Source organism: Pleurodeles waltl, chromosome 2_1 (assembly GCF_031143425.1).
Source record: "Pleurodeles waltl isolate 20211129_DDA chromosome 2_1, aPleWal1.hap1.20221129, whole genome shotgun sequence".
NCBI lineage: Eukaryota > Metazoa > Chordata > Amphibia > Caudata > Salamandridae > Pleurodeles > Pleurodeles waltl.
Window position 1 is genome coordinate 347,894,670 of NC_090438.1, and position 20,279 is coordinate 347,914,948.

The window sequence follows — 20,279 nt, forward strand, 5'->3', positions numbered from 1 at the left end:
GCTGCTTCATTATCTTCAATGGAGAGCTCAACATTCCAATGATCTATTGAGCATTAGGTCCTTATTTGAATTTACATTATCATTTAAAAGAAGGGTTTGTCTTTTTAAAAGGGGTTATTCTTTTTACAGGCCAGATCTGCAGTTATAAAACTGCACAGACAAGCTGCCCTGGTTTTGTGTCAGTGGAGTGATATTAGTAAATGAAATGCATGAAAGGAGTAACACTTTTCCAAATTATTTTTAAGTTAGATTTATAATGATTATTTTTCTAATTGTTGTTTAATTGTTATTGTTTTTTGTTTTTAAATGTTTTTAATCTTTGTACGTTTTTTAAACACGTGCTATTTGAAATATTTGTTTAGGTTAATGTAGTTATTTGTTTTATTTTTATACATATGTTTTAAATGTAGGTTTTTTTGCTGGCTTTTTTTGCAATTGATTACATTGTTGAAAGATAATTTATATATCTGTGTATGTGTGTGTATCCTGCCATTCTGTTCAAATGACTCCACATTTCTTTGTTTTAAAATATAATAGTAAGTATTAAAGCCAACTTAATCTCTGACTTAAGTATAAAAAGCTTCCACATTAATCGGAACAAGTAAATATTCTTGCTGTCAAGTTATTTTGAACAGAATGTGTACGAGATCTCTAGTATCCTTAATATATGAGCTTAAGCTTTTCACAATTGGCGGCTAATAGGGATCTGCCTTTTTTGAAATATTCTCAAAGTGAGACTCACATGCTGCCACAATTGGTCTTCTGGCTGGGGGGGGCAGTAAGACTTGTGTGAATCTTTGGTAAAATAGGGTTCAACTTCCTTAACTATTTTACCTCATAATTATGAATTAGTAACTTCTGATGCCAAGCTTTCAAATTTTTATTCAATTCCTTTATAGTTCTCTAAGTGGATTATTAGCCAATGTCACATATTTTGTAACATCCCTAATGTAATCAACCATGTTTCAAATGACTATATTGTCACCCTTGTCAGCCGGATTAATGATAATCGATTTGTAGATTTGAAGATTTTTTATAGCTTGTCTTTCTTTAAAAGGCATATTTTATTTTTTGGTATTCTTGCTCTCATACTGCTAGGTTATGAAAGACCTCAAGTTTGGTACCAGGTCGACGGACTGGACAAAATTTAGATTTTTCTTTGAAATCCCTATACGCATGTTTGTTTGCATCAATAGCACAGTCTTGTAGAATTTGGCTCTCAAATATAGACATATTTAATTCAGTTATTAATTTGTGCAGATTAATAACATCCGCAATTTGATTGATGGTAAGGCTCTCCGAACATTTATGTTGCACAATATTGATTGTATTTTGTTCTTTTTTATTAGCATTTGTTTTTGTCAATTCCAATTCATGTATGAATTTGTTGGTATCAATCCAAGGCCTTCGTTACGAGTTTGACGGAGAGGAAAGCCTGTCCGTCAAACTCCTGACAGGGAGGTTGCCGTGGTAGTGGCAACCTCATCGCCAGACCTATCAGGTGTTTCCCACTAGGCTGATGGGCGGAAACCTAATCTAAATTGAGCCGGAAGCAATGCTGTCCCCTGCATGGTGCACCAGCAATGTTCACTGTCTGCGTAGTATTGCAAGGGTGCTTGGCAGGGGACCCCTGCACTACCCATGTCAAATGCATGGGCAGTGCAGGGGCCCCTCTGTGGCCCCATGCACCTGTTCTCTACCAGCCTTTGTACTGCCATGAAAAGGCTGGCTGAGAACGAGATTGTAATCAGCAGGGCAGCGCTGCATGCAGTGCCGCCCTGGCTGATTGCGATCTCCGCCACGCAGGCAGTGCTGGCAATACCCTGGTCGTCTAACCGCCATGGTTTTAATGTGGCGGTCGGGCCACCATCCTCGTAATGAGTCCCTAAATTTCCACCAAATCAAAATATTTCTCTGGGCAGAGTGTAAGGCCCTTATTTAAAACTTTGGCTTCTTCTGTTAATTTATGATTGGGTAAGTAGATGATGATGTTACACCCTTCTTGATTTTTCTCTATGTATTCAGATTTCTTAACAGATAATGGTTTGTACCCCTTTCTTTTGCTCTTTCTGATCTTCCTCTTCTCCTCTGTCCAGTTCTTAGCTCCAGTCTTCTGACTTGTTGATCAATTTGAATTGATTGCATCTCCTCTATAAAAAGATGTGTTGGTCTTTGGAGTGGCACTTGCAGTTTCCGTAGACTAATTTTCAACAACATTAGATTCACTTATCTCCTCCATTCTCTCCATTCTCTCTGTATTCTTCTCTAAAATATGTTGTCTTTTTAAATTCTTAAATCTCTTTGCAAATGTATAGATGGTGTCTTGTGCATAGTCATTCTCAACTCTCACAAACTTCGGATGTTTGTGTGATTTGATATCTTCTTCATATTTATCAAGGCTATCATCCATCTCCCTACATATTTTTTTCTTTTCATTCTCTACTAATCCTGCTTTTATCAGATATCATGTTTCCTTGATCTTTAATATTGTTTTATCATGATCTTCTGTTACATAGTTCACCAATATTTAAAACATATTTCTGGAGCATTGCATGAGGTTCTCACCCCACACCTGTAATAATTGCAGATGTTTTTCCCCAAATATTTAAATCCCATTTCATTTTGCTCACAATGCAGGGGAAGCATCAGATGGGTTGTGAGGGCAAGATACTGAACACGGATAACGAGGACAACCTGAAAGATGCAGGAGAAGCCACACTAACAGCAAGGAGGATGGGGCAAAGTACAGAAGGGAGCAGCACATGAGAGAGAGAGTTAGAAAGCAAATGCACTTCCTTTACGAAAAGAAAAATAATTTTCACTGAATGCAGGCAATATCAGCAATGGAAGCATAAAAATCAACAACACTGTGAGACCTAAATGCACCTGGGTGAGAAAAGTGCCAGAATATGGAAGAAAGCCATTGAATTAAGAGAACACAACTGAGGCAGTTAACAAAGTAGTCAAGCCATGCACAAATGGCTAATCTAAATCCTTCTTTATAAATATTGGATACAATAGGTCTGGCCAATACACAGCCTGAATTATCTTTTGCTGAGACTTAAACATCAGTCATTAATATGTATTAACCTTGCCAAACGTCGGAATAGCTTTGTTGCATAGCAGACCAACTATCTGCAATTATTCACAGTATCAGGCATTCATAAATAGATATGCAGAAAGGTCTTCGAAAATAGAAGCAGAAAATAAGGTGCTCATATGCAAAAAGTACCTGGATCTCATATCAGGCACTAACCAAATGTGAAATATGAAAAATCCATCTAAGATGCAACACACACCTTCAAAATAGAAGCCCTCTAAGCCATAAAACACTGGATAAAGATGTTCAGAATACTGCAGGGTAGCAGAAGCAGCTGAAAATGCAATAAGATTTTCGGTATAATTTTAATACTATATGGTCATAGTATGTAGTGTTAGGGCATTAGAGACTGAACAGAAAGGTTAAGTTAGATCTCAGAGAGGAGTAAAAGCCTTTACTTGGCCCAGACGTTCACCATGAATAACCCTGCCAAACCATGTGTACATTTTGTACTCTTCTAGACTTCTGGGAGCTATCTACCAAGATTTGCCATGGCAGGTGAAGTTTACAAAAGTCCTTTATCATAGACATATTCAGATTCTATGCCACAGAGATCGGACACACACACACACACACACTCTTCTATAAAGCACCTATAGAGTTGAAGCATCTGTGCTAATGGAAAACTACTCATGTGTCCCTCATTAGCAAATGAACACATATAGAGAAATAGGAGTGCCGTCAGTCCAAAAATACTCTGTACTTTGTGCAATAGAATAAATCAGCACATACTTCATGTGACCTTTTTCCTTTGCAGCATCAAGTCTTTCCTGACTCCTTGAGTAATTTCTCCTCCGATCTCTTTGCTGATGACCACAAAACTTGTCCTTCATCTTCACAAAACCGACAACATGTCACATTCTCACTGCCCATCTCATTTGCAGCACCCACAAGTCCCATTATATTGTATCTGTATTCCTAACTTTCTTGATCATGACATTCATTTGCTTTAGAAAGAGGGTTGCTTTGGTATTCAATCTGGGAGGAACCAATGTACATTTCTGTAAATCATTGCCCGCCTATCCAGATTGAGAACCAATTTGTTTAGCTTAACTTCTTCATGGAATTGTTAAACCTGTCTTCCTCCAACATTTTGCTTTACTCCTCCTATTTTTGCTGAACCCATTTTTGTTGGACTTAGGAACATGCACACTTTACTACTGCTAACCAGTGCGCTCTCCTTTAAACATGGTGAAACTGGCTGACATCCAATTGACACATTTAGTTTACTTAAACGCCGCTAGTAAAGTGGTACTACATGTGCACTGGGCCTGTGCGTTAGATGTTACTAGCAGTTGCGGCTCCTTTGTATGGGCCGATGAACGTCGACCCCGCCAACAGTGGCAGCTGCAAAACCTTTTAAAGAAAACAATAAAAAATTATGTTTATTCTAATTTTCTTTAAAAGGGGCGGGGCCACGGGGTGATGTGGAATAAGGTGGAGTGCTTAGCACTCCCCCTCAGAGCGCATGTGTGCTGGGCCCTCCCACCCAATCCTGACGCTGCTTTGGGCAGTGTCAGGCTTGGCCGCAGGGCAGGCTGGAAGCCTGTGCCCGCAGCAGCGAAGAGGGACAGAGGAGCGCAGCGCGGGACCGCGGCAAAGAGGTACGTGTTTTTTTGTTTTTACATTTTTTTTATTTAATTTATTTTTCCGCCGCTCCCCCACCCCAGAGCGCCTGCAACGGCCTGTGAGCTGCTACTGGTTAGTAGTGGGCATGCAGCACTTATTGTGACACCCACTACAGTAGCATTTTAAACATGTCTTAGGCCTGCCACTTCCACCTGTGTGTGCAGTTTCAAACTGCTATTTCAACCTGGCAAAATAAACCTTTCGTCAGGCCTAAACTTTCCCTTTTAATACATATGTCACCCCTACATTATGCCCCAAATAGAGGGCAGGGTGCAGTTTATTTAAAAGTTAGACATGTATAAGGTTTACATCTCCTGAAAGTAAAAATTAAGTATTTACATTTACAATAGCTTTCAATTGGAGACAAGTTGTAAAGCCAAGTTTGGTGTCTAAAGAATTATAATTTGAACCCCTCTTTAAGGGTAAAGTAAAATTTTAAGTCACAATTCTGAAAATGCTACTTATAGAAAGTTGGCATTGTTCTGTCTAAACCATCTACTGCCTGCAGTCGGTATCTTGGGCCACATGACTAGGTGTAGCTGGTCGTTGAGTCTTTGGGTACTTCTCCCAGACATTGAGACAAAGGGTGAATAGGTGTTGGCAGGATGGGCTGTCTCTAAATTGAAATGGAGGAGGAGCTTTCACCTACCACACTTGCACATCACAAAGTCTCTGCATCAGCATACTCACAAACGATTTCACATCATTCTACTGTGCCCCCAGACAAGCTGGGGACATAGAATTCCAGACACCCCTTTAGAGGGAGAACTTTAGAAGCTTCTTCTACTTAAAAGCTGGCACCAAGCATAAATACTGGATCCTTAGATCCAACTCTGCAGCTCACTTCTGGACCTGTGGGCTCTTCCCGGAAGAAGGTCTGCCTAGCTATGAAGCCTGCCCTGCTGACCTCCTTGCTGACCAAGAACTGCTTTGCTGCCAAGGCCTGCTGGTAATGCCTGAGGACTCTTCTGCTGCAGTGAACTGCCATGCTCGCTCCTGCTTGCCTGTGTGGAACCAGGACATTAAGGAAATCTCTAAGGGTTAACCGGCTAGCCCCCTGTTCAAGATGCAGGGCCGTAACAGGCTTCTCCTCAATGTCAACACAACTCCACACATCTCAATGCAGCATAATGCAGCTCTTCATCAGCTCCAGCCCAGAGAAGTGCAGCTCATTCTCAACACATCTCTCCAAAACCCTCTTGGCTCCTTGACGATGATGACGCAAGACCACACCTCACAAACCCTTATCGATGGCCTCTGACTTCGCCCCTGGGTGATCCATCTCAACATCAGGCATCGTATCTCAGGTCCTTGTTGATGGGTGATTGACACCGGCCCACAGAGCTCATTGCAAGTACATGACATCTTGAAATTCAGGAACAAGGTACTGTTTAGGGGGCTCAACCCAGTCACGCATCCAGCCTGTGTTCCACCATGATCAGCCTGAACTTGTGATTTAGACCCGGTTGGCTATGATCAGATAACTGCAGCTGATGCTTTTTGCATCTTAGCACTTGATTTCATCAACACCTTTAAAACTGCATATCTCTGGTTCTACTTGTCATTTTGGTCTCAAATCATTTATTAAATTGTACTCTATCTTTTAAATTATTGTGTAATTTTTCTTTTTGTTTTGTTTCACCTTTATTATAGTTTGTGTGCTGCATACATTCTTTACACATTGCCTCTAAATTAATTCTGTCTTATTTCATGCAAAGCTACCAGAGAGTAAAGCACAGGTTATTTTGGTGTTTGCTTGTGTTCCACCCGGGCAAGAATTGTGTTTGCTGCCTGAGCAGCATTTACCCTCCTCAACAAGTAACCCAAATCCCTACAGGGACACATTGCAGGAGCTGAGAACAAATTAGCTGTTTGTATATGAAAACTAATGATACAAAGAGAAATTGCAGACAAGGAAATAAATCTAAGTAAGGATGTGGAATACTTTGTTGCCAGGTTGGAGATTAGATGTGTGTATCAGAAACTATGTGGATGGAATTGAGGGCTTCATCTGGACCAACACCTTTCAGCCTCCAACCAATGTTGAGGCCTTTCTGGGCACAGACGTTGCCCACTCAGGGCTTTCCTGCCTTTGTCAACAACTGCACCAGGGACCAGTTCTTCAGCAACCTGTAGTCCTTGAGTTCTGCTTCCTATCTAGTTTGCCTTGCCTATGACTAGTCGATGACCAATTTTTCTAAATAATATTTTCTAAGTCAGAAGCCAAACTTTCAGCTCGGATGAACCTGGTCCTTGTACCAACCTGCACCCATTGCAATTAGTCTTAATGTTTGACTTTGACCCAGTCTAGCATGATAAGATATTCTCATTTGGCAGTTTGTGCTTTTTGGAGCAATTTATAATTCAAAATATTAAAATTCATATCTCCAGCTCTACTTGTTGGATTTTTATCATTTTGGTGTCCTTTTATTTAACAATATTTACTGTGGTTTCCTAAATTGGCTTGGGATTTTTCTTGTGTTGCATTCTCACTCTATTAGTGTTTGTGTGTTACATAAATACTTTACATGTTGGCTCTAAGTTAAGCTTGACTGCTTAGTGCCATGCTACGAAAGGGTTAAGCATAAGTTTATTTAGAGAATTTAGTGGTTCATCTGAACAAGGATTTTGATTATTATTTGAGGTGGGTGTTCACCCCCCTCAATTAACACTCCAATGTTTTACAGGGATGCAGTCAGACGTAATTCTGAATGAAGAAATGAAAGCTAAAGTTTGGAAGAGACAAAGGGCCCGATTACAAGCTTGATTACAGTGTTGGTGGTCCGACTGCCATATTATGAGGCATGCGGTTCCTTAGACGAAAGCCCGCTGTGAACCCGCCAACACCACCTCCACCACCAGAACTAGACCGTAGCATTGGCGAGATAGGCCAATGCATCTGTTGGAAGGCCAGTGTAACCACCAGACCAACTTTGAGGTGGATTTCCACTGACGTGATGGTGGCAGTCCAACCACCACATCTGAGCTGGGGAAAAGAGAGGGATGTGAGGCTGAAACTCACCTGTAGTCAGCTTCACACATCCTGTGCCGCCATGGAGCCATTTGTTCACGCACTTCTGCTGCTTGTGCTGCAAGATGATGCCCAAAGCCAGTGGTGTCATGGACACAATTGACAGTAAGCAAAACACTTACCTGTTTCCATCAACTCCAGAGCAAATCAATGGCCCGCCTTGAACCTGGCATGGGATCTGTGGTCCATGGGCCAAACATATTGTGTGCCCCTGCTTAAAGTTGTACTCAATGTATGACCCAATCACAGCCCTAGGATTTGGTGGTCCGACTGCCATATTATGATGCATGCTGTTCCTTAGACGAAAGCCAGCTGTGGTCCCGCCAACAACACCACCAGAACTAGACCGTAGCATTGGCGAGATAGGCCAATGCATCTGTTGGAAGGCCAGTGTAACCACCAGACCAATTTTGAGGTGGACTTCCACTGACGTGATGGTGGCGGTTCAACCACCACATCTGAGCTGGGGAAAAGAGAGGGATGTGAGGCTGAAACTCACCTGTACTCAGCTTCACACATCCTGTGCCGCCATGGAGCCATTTGTACACGCACTTCTGCTGCTTGTGCTGCAAGATGATGCCCAAAACCAGTGGTGTTGTGGACGCAATTGACAGTAAGCAAAACGCTTACCTGTTTCCATCAACTCCAGAGCAAATCAATGCCCCGCCTTGAACCTGGCGTGGGATCTGTGGTCCGTGGGCCAAACATATTGGTGCCCCTGCTTAAAGTTGTACTCAATGTATGACCCAATCACAGCCCTAGGATCCCATCTTTGGCCAGGTCACTGACACTGCACAGTCACACTTTACAAAAGCTGGTACATGTGCACATCCCATAGTCAGGAATAGTGATCTGTCTACAACATTTTGTCACACAACAGCAAATCTACATCAATATTACACCTACAAATCTAAGTGACACCCTCACATTGCTCACATGCCATGACCTGGTGATGTAAAAGATACATCTGTATGGATGTGACATTGAGCTGAAACACACCTCTGCTAAATCTCTGTAATGGACTTCCACATATCACCCATATTTCAAGATAATGTAAGGTAAATGGGATATAAAATAATTAGCGTGAGAAACAATCAAAGGTCACAGTGTAAAGAAGCCTTATAGAGTAGCTATGCCCCTTCCAGGGGGACCTTTTTTCATGCAAACACAAATTACATTGTATTACAGAGTGCACACACTCACATATGATTTCCGAATTTCTGTATGTTACTCCCTGATGCATGTCAACAGTCAGTTAAAGAACCTTTACCAATGAACATGTGCAAACTACTTAGCTTAATAATTCTATGTCAAAGGCATGGAAATGCACATTGTGAGAAATTACTGTCAGTCTACCTTTCATGTTCTTCATCGTTTCAGCAACTGGACATTTTCTTTGTAGTTTTATATAGTGGAAACTGGGCCTGCAAATATTGGAGTGCTTTACATGAGCACCAGTTATGTTACACAAGGACACATTAATTTTTGGTAGGCGGCAGCAAGATGAAGGCCCTCATTATGACATTAGCGGTAAGTACCGCTTACTGCCATGCTGACTGCTGCCAACATACCGCCGCTGCGGCGGTTTATTGCTACCTATATTATGACCCACACATAGCAATCCGTCACTATACAGACACACACACAAGTCCGCCAGCCCAAAGGTCAGTGATAAACTGGCGGTACCAAAACCCACACCGTTATGCCAACAGAACTACACTCACAGCATTATGACCCACGAATCACCGCGGTGAACATTCAACTGCGGTAAACCATTGGCGGTACATACCCCCGCTCAAAATACACACACATACAAAACAACACCACATTGGACAATTTGAAGAACACACACCTGACACACATACACACACCACACCCACATACCCAAACCACTATAAAACACACACACACATTACCCACAACCCTTTACGACTCAAAAATATTGACAACTGAGAGAGAGACACACCAAGAGCACCCACAGAACCAGAGCCACAGAACACCATCACCCATACACCATCCACGCACCTCACAGCACATACCCCAACACATCATCCCACACACCCTCACACACACCACACACACTACACCCATGGCATCACAAAGACACCCCATGTTCTCAGAGGAGGAGCTAAGGGCCATGGTGGAGGAAATCATCTGGGTAGAGCCACAGCTATTTGGATCACAGGTGCAGCAGACATCCATTGACAGGAAGATGGAGCTACGGCGGAGAATCATGGACAGGGTCAATGCCGTGGGACAGCAGCCCAGAACAAGGGATGACATCAGGAAGAGGTGGAATGACCTATGGGTGGAGGTACGTTCCGTGGTTGCAAGACACCAGATAGCTGTACAGAGGACTGGCGGTGGACCCCCATATCCTCACCCACAACTAACAACATGGGAGGAGCAAGTCTTGGCAATACTGCATCCTGAGGGCCTGGTAGGAGTAGCAGGAGGACATGGACTCTGGTAAGTCAACTCTTTACTACTTTTACCCCCCAACTGCATACCATCACAAACTCCTACCCCTACCCTCACCCCATCACTCCAACGCCTCACATATACCCCACCATCACAACCCACCCATCCCAATACCAAGCCCTGCATGCACCACCAATGCATGGACCACCATCATAGACCTGCATGAACACCCATCACTAAAGCATGCACATTAGATAGAATCACCTAGCCTACAAAATCACTACTCACACAAGGCAAAGCTGACAGGGCAATCACAACCATATAGGGCAACACACCCATGCACAAGATGTCACACGCAGAAACTGTAACATTGCATTTACATCCCCACACGTCCCCCACCCAATGTCACTGGAGAGGAGGTGCCAGCAACATCCTGTCCCCCCCTGAAAGAGGCCCACAGTGATGACAGCAGCAGCAGCTCTGCTCGCCTGGATCAGGATGACCAACCTGGCCCATCAGGGATCTCCCGACAGTCGGTTACCCAGGCATAGTCCCATACCACCACAGAAGCTCCCCCCTCAGGAAACACCACCACAGCACCCACCCAGTGGGCCCATACCTCTGTCCCCAGGACACATCAATCAGCAGTGTGGCCACCTCTACAGGGAGCCCAGGCAACCCCACAAACACAGGATGATCAGGGGCCTGGGCTCAGTGACAGTGGGCACACGGTTCAGGGGCAGAGGCACAGGACAACAGGGAAGCTGGGAGGACTGCTGTGCAACAGGGGAGGACAGGTCCAGGGAACTGACTCTCCACGAGGCACTCACCAACATCCTGGGAGCATACCACCATTCCCAGGAGATGATGGACCAGATACTGGACAAGTTGCAGGACACCGAGCAGCTGCAGGAGGTACAATACCTGGGGATCAGAGAGGACCTGATGAACATCCACACCACCCTGGTCGCCATTGCAGGGGTCCTGGCTGACATAGCCAACATCATGAGGGAGGCAGTGGCACACCACCGGGCCCCTGACACTAGCCAAACCGATGAACAGTCCTCCAACTCCCCTGCCGCTAGTGGACAGGAGGCCCCGCCACAGGAACAACAGGCCACCAGCACCCCTCCCCCTGCAGAAGGAAAACCACCCCGCAAACGGTCCCTGCGATCCAGGCAGAAGCGAGAAAACATTGCCAAGACCCCGCCAGGAAATAGACTCTCCTGATTTTCACCCTTGTGTCCTACTCTGTCACCTTGTTCACCTTTAACTGCCATTGCTCCCCTTCCTATGACCCCTTGGACAATGCACCTGTGATACAAATAGACTGGACTCTATCCTGGACCTTCCTCCATCACCCCCCCAGCCCATTGCACATCCCCTTCTACCTCTTAGCACTTAAATAAACACCCTTTGAAAAAATACAAGTATGGAGTAGCCCAAATGATTTCACTATGTATTTGTTTAACAATGTTTAAACACTGCAATACAACTGTACAGTAATGTATACATAGGAATGACCTGTAGTTGGCTGCAGTCAACACACCAGGTGCCAGATGGGGGCACAGATATCTGAAAATAGAGATGCCAAAGGGTGCAGTAAGTGGCCATAGAAGTGGGAGAATCTGCCTGCCATGTACAATGCCAAATACAAAACTGTCAATGCAAAGTGAAGTTACAGTGTCTTACCTGTGTGTCACTGGAAGTACTGTCATATAATAGCTGTTCTGTTGTCCTCATCCTCATCCTCGGCCCCCTGATCTTCAGTGTCCACAGGGTCCACTACTGCCCCACGCGCATCTCCAGCCTCCTCTTCCTGCAGAAAAGGCACCTGGAATCTCAAGGCAAGGTTATGCAACATGCAGCATGCCACGATTATCTCACACACCTTCTTGGGTGAGTAGCACAGGGATCCACCTGTTAGATGCAGGCAACGAAACCTGGCTTTCAGGAGGCCGAACGTCCTCTCAATTATTCTCCTTGTTCGCCCATGTGCCTCATTGTAACGTTCCTCTGCCCTTGTACTGGGATTCCTCACAGGGGTCAGTAGCAATGAGAGGTTGGGGTAACCAGAGTCACCTGCAATTATCGAGGGACACCTGTTAGACACACACTAACCCTTAGGGCCCACACCAACATCTACAGGGTGGGAACTAGGACTCACCTGTTAGCCACACCCGGTGCCTCTGGAGTTGAGCCATCACATATGGGATGCTGCTATTCCTCAGGATATAGGGATCATGCACAGACCCAGGATACTTTGCATTGACATGGGAGATGTACTGGTCTGCCAGGCACACTATCTGCACATTCATCGAGTGAAAGCTCTTTTGATTTCCGAACACCTGCTCATTTCTCTGGGGGACGGGGGGCAAATGCAATATGTGTACCATCAATTGCCCCAATAATGTTGGGGATATGTCCCATTGCATATAAGTCAGATTTCACTGTGGCCAAATCCTCCACCTAAGGGAAAACGATGTAGCTGCGCATGTGTTTAATCAGGGCAGACAACACTCTGGTCAGCACTATTGAGAACATTGGCTGTGACATTCCTGCTGCCAAGCCCACTGTCACTTGGAAGGAGCCAGTTGCCAAGAAATGGAGCACAGATAGGACTTGCACAAGAGGGGGATCCCGGTGGGGTGACAGATGGCAGATATCAGGTCAGGCTCCAGTTGGGTACACAGCTCTGTGATTGTGGCCCTGTCAAGTCTATAGGTGAGCATAATGTGCCTGTCCTCCATTGTTGACAAGTTCACCAGCGGTCTGTACACAGGGGCATGTCTCCATCTCCTATTCATCCACAGCGGTTGTAATCTAGGGGGCAAAATTGGGAGCAGCTGGTCAGTATTCCACATTTCCAAGCACTGCACTACATTGCATGTTGTGACTGTAATAGTATGTCATTTGATAGGCCCAAATGGTGCCTATGTGTACTGCATGGCCTATACCCCCACCGAAATGGCACCCACCTGTCCTGTTTGGAGGGAAAGGTGGAAATGAGGTAATTCCTCTGATGTTGTGTGCCGTTGCAGGAGGCGTTCGAGTACCGCTGTGCAACTGCTCATTGGTTGTCTATGGGACCTATGGGTTACAGTGGCCAATGGTGAGGTACGCCGGCGGTGACAGTATGCACCGCCACGGATGTGACCACCATTTTCTATCTGTTCACTCACTTGCTACCTGCCTTCAACAGGAGAGGACCTACACTGTAAGTGCTGATGTGACCTGTGTCTGGAACCGACCATGGCTTGTGTCACAGGGGAAAGGGCCCCTGCCTTCACTTCTGTGGAGTTGGAGAGACTGGTGGATGGGGTCCTACCCCAGTACTGAATGCTCTATAGGCCTCCCGACCAACAGGTGAGTACACTGTGAGCACGATGCATGGGGCATGAATGCATGGAGTGGTGTGTGTGAAGGCCTCGTGTAGGGGGGTTTGGTGGAAGGGTTCTGGGCAGCGTGATGCATGTATGGCGGAAATTGTCTGTGCGTAAAGGGATTTGAGGGCCATGGTGGGCCATGAGTGTAACAGGCCGGCCGGTATGACTGATACCTTTTTTAATGCATCTTTTTCTGCAGGTCAGCGCCCATCAGAAAAAGGGTATATGGCGTGCCATCACCAAGGACGTGCGGACCCTGGGGGTCTATGACAGGCGGAGCACCCACTGACGCAAACGGTGGGAGGACCTGAGACGCTGGGCAAGGAACACAGCGGATGCCCAGCTGGGGATGGCCTTCCAATGATGAAGGGGTGCCTGTCGAACCCTGACCACCTGATGGCCCGTACACTGGCCGTGGCCTATCCGGAGCTGGATGGGTGCTTGAGGGCATCACAGCAGCCACAAGGGGGTGAGTATAGTTTCCAAATATATTACTTGCGCGTGGTGGGGTGGTATCCGGGGGGGATGAGGGCCTGTGGGTGCCCCTAGGCCGGCCAGACATTGCAGGGTTGGTTCCATGTTGGTCAGGGGCTGATGAACACCACCTCCAACCAAGCTTGTTGGCATCCACTACTGGGCAGGGGTCTGTGGGTCTCAGGTATGCTGCTATTGTCGTTAGGTATTCCTGTCCATTGGCTGGTGAATAGCATTGTGACTGGTAGTGCATTGCCTAGTGCATAGGGCTGTTCCTTGTGTATGTGTGTTGTGTACGCCAACGGTGGAGTTGTTGCTGCCATTGACCAAGTGTATCCTTTGTCTCTTTCCCCCCTTTTTGTTTTGTCACCCTGTCCTTATGTGCATTAGCATCATCTGGCCGAAGAGCAGAGGCACAGGCGATGGAGGGAGCTGCATCCCACAGGGTCCATGAGGCTAAATCCACCGACGGTGAGGGCACCAGTGGGACGGATGGCAAGGGGAGCACCACGTCGGAGACAGGAGGGGACAGTTCGGACAGTGATACCTCCTCCGATGGAAGCTCCCTGCTGGTGGCGGACACCTCTGTGCCCACCCCAACTACAGGTACAGCCACCACCCCGTACCAGCACTGCCCTCCCAGCAGCCCCTCAGCGAGTTTCCCGTGCCCGCTCACCCAGGAGGGTGGGCATCTCCTTCACCCCAGGCACCTCAGGCCCTGCCCCAGTTAGCCCTGCTGCCCTGAGTGAGGAGACTATTGACCTCCTGCGATCCATCTCTGTTGGGCAGTCAACCATAGTGAATGCCATCCAGGGGCTGCAGGCCCCTGGATGCCATTTGCAACAAACAAATGCATTCCTGGAGGGCATTCACTCTGGCATGGCGGCCTAACAGAGATCAATCCAGGCTCTGGCCTCCTCCCTGATGGCAGCCATTGTCCCTGTCTCTAGCCTCCCCCTCCAACTTCCTCTGCCCAGTCCCATTAAACTCACCCCCAGCCTATCCCCAGCACACATTCAGACCAGCATGCACCCAAGACAACACACAGGAGTGGCTCAGGCAAACACAAGCACCACACATCATCCCACAGGCGCTCACACAAACACCATCCAGATGCAGACATAGCAACACCCACTGCCTCCACTGTGTCTCCTTCTCGTCGTCCATCACCTTCCCAGTAGCATCTCCACTCACACCTGCATGCACTACATCCTCATCCACTACCCCCATCACCATCACGCCTATCACTACACACCCCTCACTGGCAGTCACCACCCCCACATCCATGCACACATCCCCTATGTCCTCTCTCACTGTGTCTGTGCCCCCCTCCTAAGGTACACAAACGCAAGCACTCAGACACCCAACAGCCATCCACCTCACAACAGCATCCAGCTCATGCACCTGCACCCACACACAGCAGACGGACACCTCCAACAACCACTCCCTCTTCCTCCATTCCCAAACCTTCACCCTTTTCCCGCCCCGGTGTCCCTAAGAAGCTTTTCCTCTCTACCCTTGACCTCTTCCCTACCCCTCCCTGCCTGTCCTTCATGTTGGGCCAGGCTGGACAGAACCCAAGCTAGCACCTCAGCCACCAAGTCCACAGTAGTGTCGGCAGCTACTGCAGGTGGCAGAAGCTCCAGGGAACCAACCATCAGCAGTGTGTCTGCACTAGCTGCCAAGGGGAAGGACATGGCGGCACCACCAGCTGTCAAAGGGAAGGGCAAGGAGGCACCACCAGCTGCCAAGGGGAAGGGCAAGAAGGTACCACCAGCTGCCAAAGAGAAGGGCAAGGAGGCACCACCAGCTGCCAAGGGGAAGGGCAAGGAGGCACCACCAGCTGCCAAGGGGAAGGGCAAGGAGGCACCACCAGCTGCCAAGGGGAATGGCAAAGGGCCTGCACCTGCAGGCAGGACGTACAGGAGGCCCGGTGCTGGGACTGATTCTGAGCCCCCACTACCAACCATAGCAGGTCAGCCGTCCAACGCTGCAGGAGAAGGGCTGGAGCCTCCCCCCACCACTGGCATCCCAGACACCAGCACCGCCACCAGCACCACTGCCAGCAGCAGCAGCCCCAGTGGGCTGCTGTCGAGGCTGTAGGGGAAGGGCTGGAGCCCCCATCAACCCTGCCTGCACCGCCACCAGCACCACCACCAGCACTGCCACCAGCACCACTGCCAGCAGCAGCCCCAGTGGGCAGCCATCCGAGGCTGCAGGGGAAGGGTTGGAGCCTCCCCAACCACTGCCTGCACGACCACCAGCACCACCACCAGCACCACTGCCAGCAGCAAAAGCCCCATTGGGCAGCTGCCCGATGCTGCAGGGGAAGGGCTGGTGCCTCCCCCCACCACTGCCAGCCCCGACACCAGCACTGCCACCACTGAGCAGCCATCACCGCCAGCGGGCAGTGTGTAGTCATACCTCCATGGGCTGTAGTGCGACCCTGCAAATCATGTGGGTCTGACATCCAGGTGAGAGACTGTGACCTTGCACTTCCCAAGATCTGCATCACAGGGCACAATGCCCCTCCAGAACCAGTGGAAAAGCCATCCACTCACCCCCTTCTTGCCAGGATGAAGCACACAGGGCACAAGCCCCCCTGCAGAACGAGTGGAAGAAGCCATCCACTCACCCCCTCCTTGCCAGGATGAAGCACACAGGGCACAAGCCCCCCTCCAGAATCATTGGAAGAAGCCATCCACTCACCCCTCCTTGCCAAGATGAAGCACACAGGGCACAAGGCCCCCTCCAGAACCAGTGGAGAAGCCACCCACTAGAGAGACTGTGGCCTTGCACTCCCTAGGACCAAGCAGTGGGTAAACCACCCACTAGAGAGACTGTGGCTTTGCACTCCACAGGACCAGGCAGTGGGCAAACCACCCACTAGAGAGACTGTGGCCTTGCACTCCTCAGGACCGAGCAGTGGGCAAACCACCCACTTGAGAGACTGTGGCTTTGCACTCCCCAGGACCGAGCAGTGGGCAAACCACCCACTTGAGAGACTGTGGCTTTCCACACCCCAGGACCAAGCAGTGGGCAAACCACCCACTAGAGAGACTGTGGCTTTGCACTCCCCAGGACCAAGCAGTGGGCAAACCACCCACTTCAGAGACTGTGGATTTGCACTTCCCAGGACCAAGAAGTGGGCAAACCACCCTCTTGAGAGACTGTGGCCTTGCACTACCCTGGACATCGCACAGGGCATGTAGCCCCCTCCAGGACCAGTGGTGTTATACCATCTTCCAGCTGAGGTGCCCCCCATTCCCCGTCCCCCTGAGGTGCCCGTGTATTTTCAACCTAATGACCCTGCAGTGTTCTCTCCATGTTGTTGCAGGAGTCAAGTGGGGCCTTGGCCTATGTGATGTGGCCCTGTGGCCCACAGACATTGAAGACTGGGCAGTATCCCTCCATTTGTATATATGTATATACTGTTTCGATTTTGAATCACGAATTTCTAGTATTGTCTTCTTACACTCACTTTAATAAATTCCTTTTGTCCTTGCATTAATCCTGAGGGGTATGGAGTGTATATGTAATGTTACTACATCTGTTTGTGTGTATGGTGTTGTGGTGGTGGGGGGGTGTTGCCTGTTGCGTGTGTGTGTCACTCTCTTTTTCCTCCCCCCTCCATTGTGTGCTAGGCGGCATTACTCACTGTGGTCGTCTTCGCCGGCGTTGATGTTTGTAGTGAATGAGGAGGTATACAATCATGGGAAATATGTGCAACCTGGGCTCCATGGCATTGTGGTTCTTCCTTGAGTGTCCATAGGTGAGTCCTTTGCCTTCTGTGTTCTGTTTCCGCCTTGCTTTTGATGTCGTTGGTACTGCCCTGGAAAAGGTGGTGGATAGGCCTGTTGTAATACAGTGGGCGGTACATTGTCTTCCGCCTGGCTGTTGGTGGTTACCGCCGTAGTGCTTGTTGCTACCGCTGTGGCGGTCGGTGTGTTAAAGTGGCTGTTTTTGTGGTCGGTTTGTGCCGTGGTCATAATTAATTTTTTTTTTACCGCCGGCCTGTTGGCATTAATGAGGACCTAAATGTTTTGCCCAGAATCACAGGATATTGTGCTGATGCTGACACTCGAGCCCGGTTATCCAGCTCTGAAGTCTGCAGCTCTGGCCGGTACATCACATCCTCTCCACATGTGACTAATAATATTGAGTAATGGTTTAGGGTATGTGTGACCCAGCAACCAATGCTGACACATTCCTGTCTGTGGTAACACATGAACTGTGTACCCATCACATATAAGTATTGTCCAATTCATTTTTTCATGGACACCTGTGATGGAATCAGACATCATGTTGATCATGTGTGAAAAAGTAGTGTAAATGATACTACAAAAGTGAAAGGTGCACATGCCAACATGTAGGCACAAATACTAATTACAACAGTGATGTTAGCCAACTCATGCAACTATACATTCCCCCTTATCAATGGAAAGTATTGCTCAGTGACCCAAAGTGCACTATATGCTGTGTCACATGTATAAGGCAAGGCACATCAGCATGCACCTACTACCAGACCTATACAAACAATAAAGCAATAACTCTTCTTGTGCGGCGCACATGGGCTCCCTCCAATACTCATGGGAAGATGGCTGCCTCCAACACATACAGCTGGCATTGTAACATGTATGAATTTGCCCAGGACTCACACCTTTGTAGCTGCTGTGATTCCATCATCTACCCATCAAGTTATGGGTAGGCTACCACCAGTATGCGGGCCATTAGGAGAGTCAGGTTCCAGTGCGACATGTCCACATTGGGAGGACAGCCACAGCTGGACCTCTGTGATCTTCCTGGCCCAGTGTCTCAGGTACTCTCATCTGACAATGGACACTGCGCCGCGATAGACCCCCCAGGCCCTGCAATTTCCGGGTGATGACTCTCCAAATGACTTGCTTCTGACGGGTGTTGACCTGTATGGATGCAATAGACAAATAAAGAGATCATAATTGCATAATTTAGAATATCTGTTTGGTTAACAGACATTTTGGAGACACCTAACATAAACATTTTTGAATTGCTAACACACTACATGTGTAGATCTTACATGCTGATAAGTACAGGGATATAAATACACACTTTTGTAGTCATCTACTGACTATGCACAACCCTGGTCATGGCCTATACTGACTGAGCTAGCCCACTAACATCATGTAGCCCAGGGACAACTGACATGTTCTGTGATGTGAGCCACTATGAAACACAACACACCATTGTGACACCTTTCCATCCAGGCACATTGACTTGTTGCATGTGGTCCATGCAGGCTACTATTGTGGTATAGATTACACCCTAAGACCTAGGTGACAATGGGAGGGCTGGCATGGGTGTCACCGAGAACTTCCTCTCTGTGGATGTATAGACATGTGGACTACTTAATGGAATTGTGTGGTATGTAGTTGTATCACAGGACACACATTTTACCATATGTGGCACTCTTACAGAGATGACATACAACATATCAAGGTATGTTTGGTCTGATTGGTTGAAAGTAACAAAGCTAGTGAATCACATGTAACGATCTCTCCAGAATTAACCAACCATATGCACTGTATGTTTGTCACTTGTGGAAGAAGCCTATACAGCCTAAACAGTGTAAACATGACTTATGGAAAAGTGACAACAGACCTGTGGAAGTAAGGGGCCTGTCAGTATTAGATGCCACACATTGACAATGTGGATCAATGGAAAAATGTACCAGGTCTGGGGGTTACCTCAATCACCATTCCAAATGTAGGTAATGTAAAAGCATTCAGGCCTACTATTGGTTCAGAAGACTCATTTTGGGAATATCCAAGGATCTGCAAGTCTACAAAGAGAGTTTACCCCATGCATCAGTTGCATTCCCACAGTAACTCTGCCCCAGCCTGGGCTATTGCCCATAATGGGAAAAAAAAACCTTTGACAGGCCTTGCTCTCTGCAGGCTGAGCGTAGTAGACCAACATGACCATCACATTTCATTACTTCAATGAATGACAGGACATTTTGTGCCCATCTTATAAGTGAGCTCAAAAATGTGTGGCAGTCAGAAGGGGTCACTGAGATTTTGCTAGCTCTCAGACAACAGTTTGCCAAGGCCTGATCTGGACTGAGTGATATGTGGGACTGTACACATTGCTAACATCCTCCTAAACAGCTTCTAACAGTATACATACACAGGTCATGATGTAATGCAAACACATTCATTTTGTCATTGACCATCATCTGATCATCAAATATATAATTGTT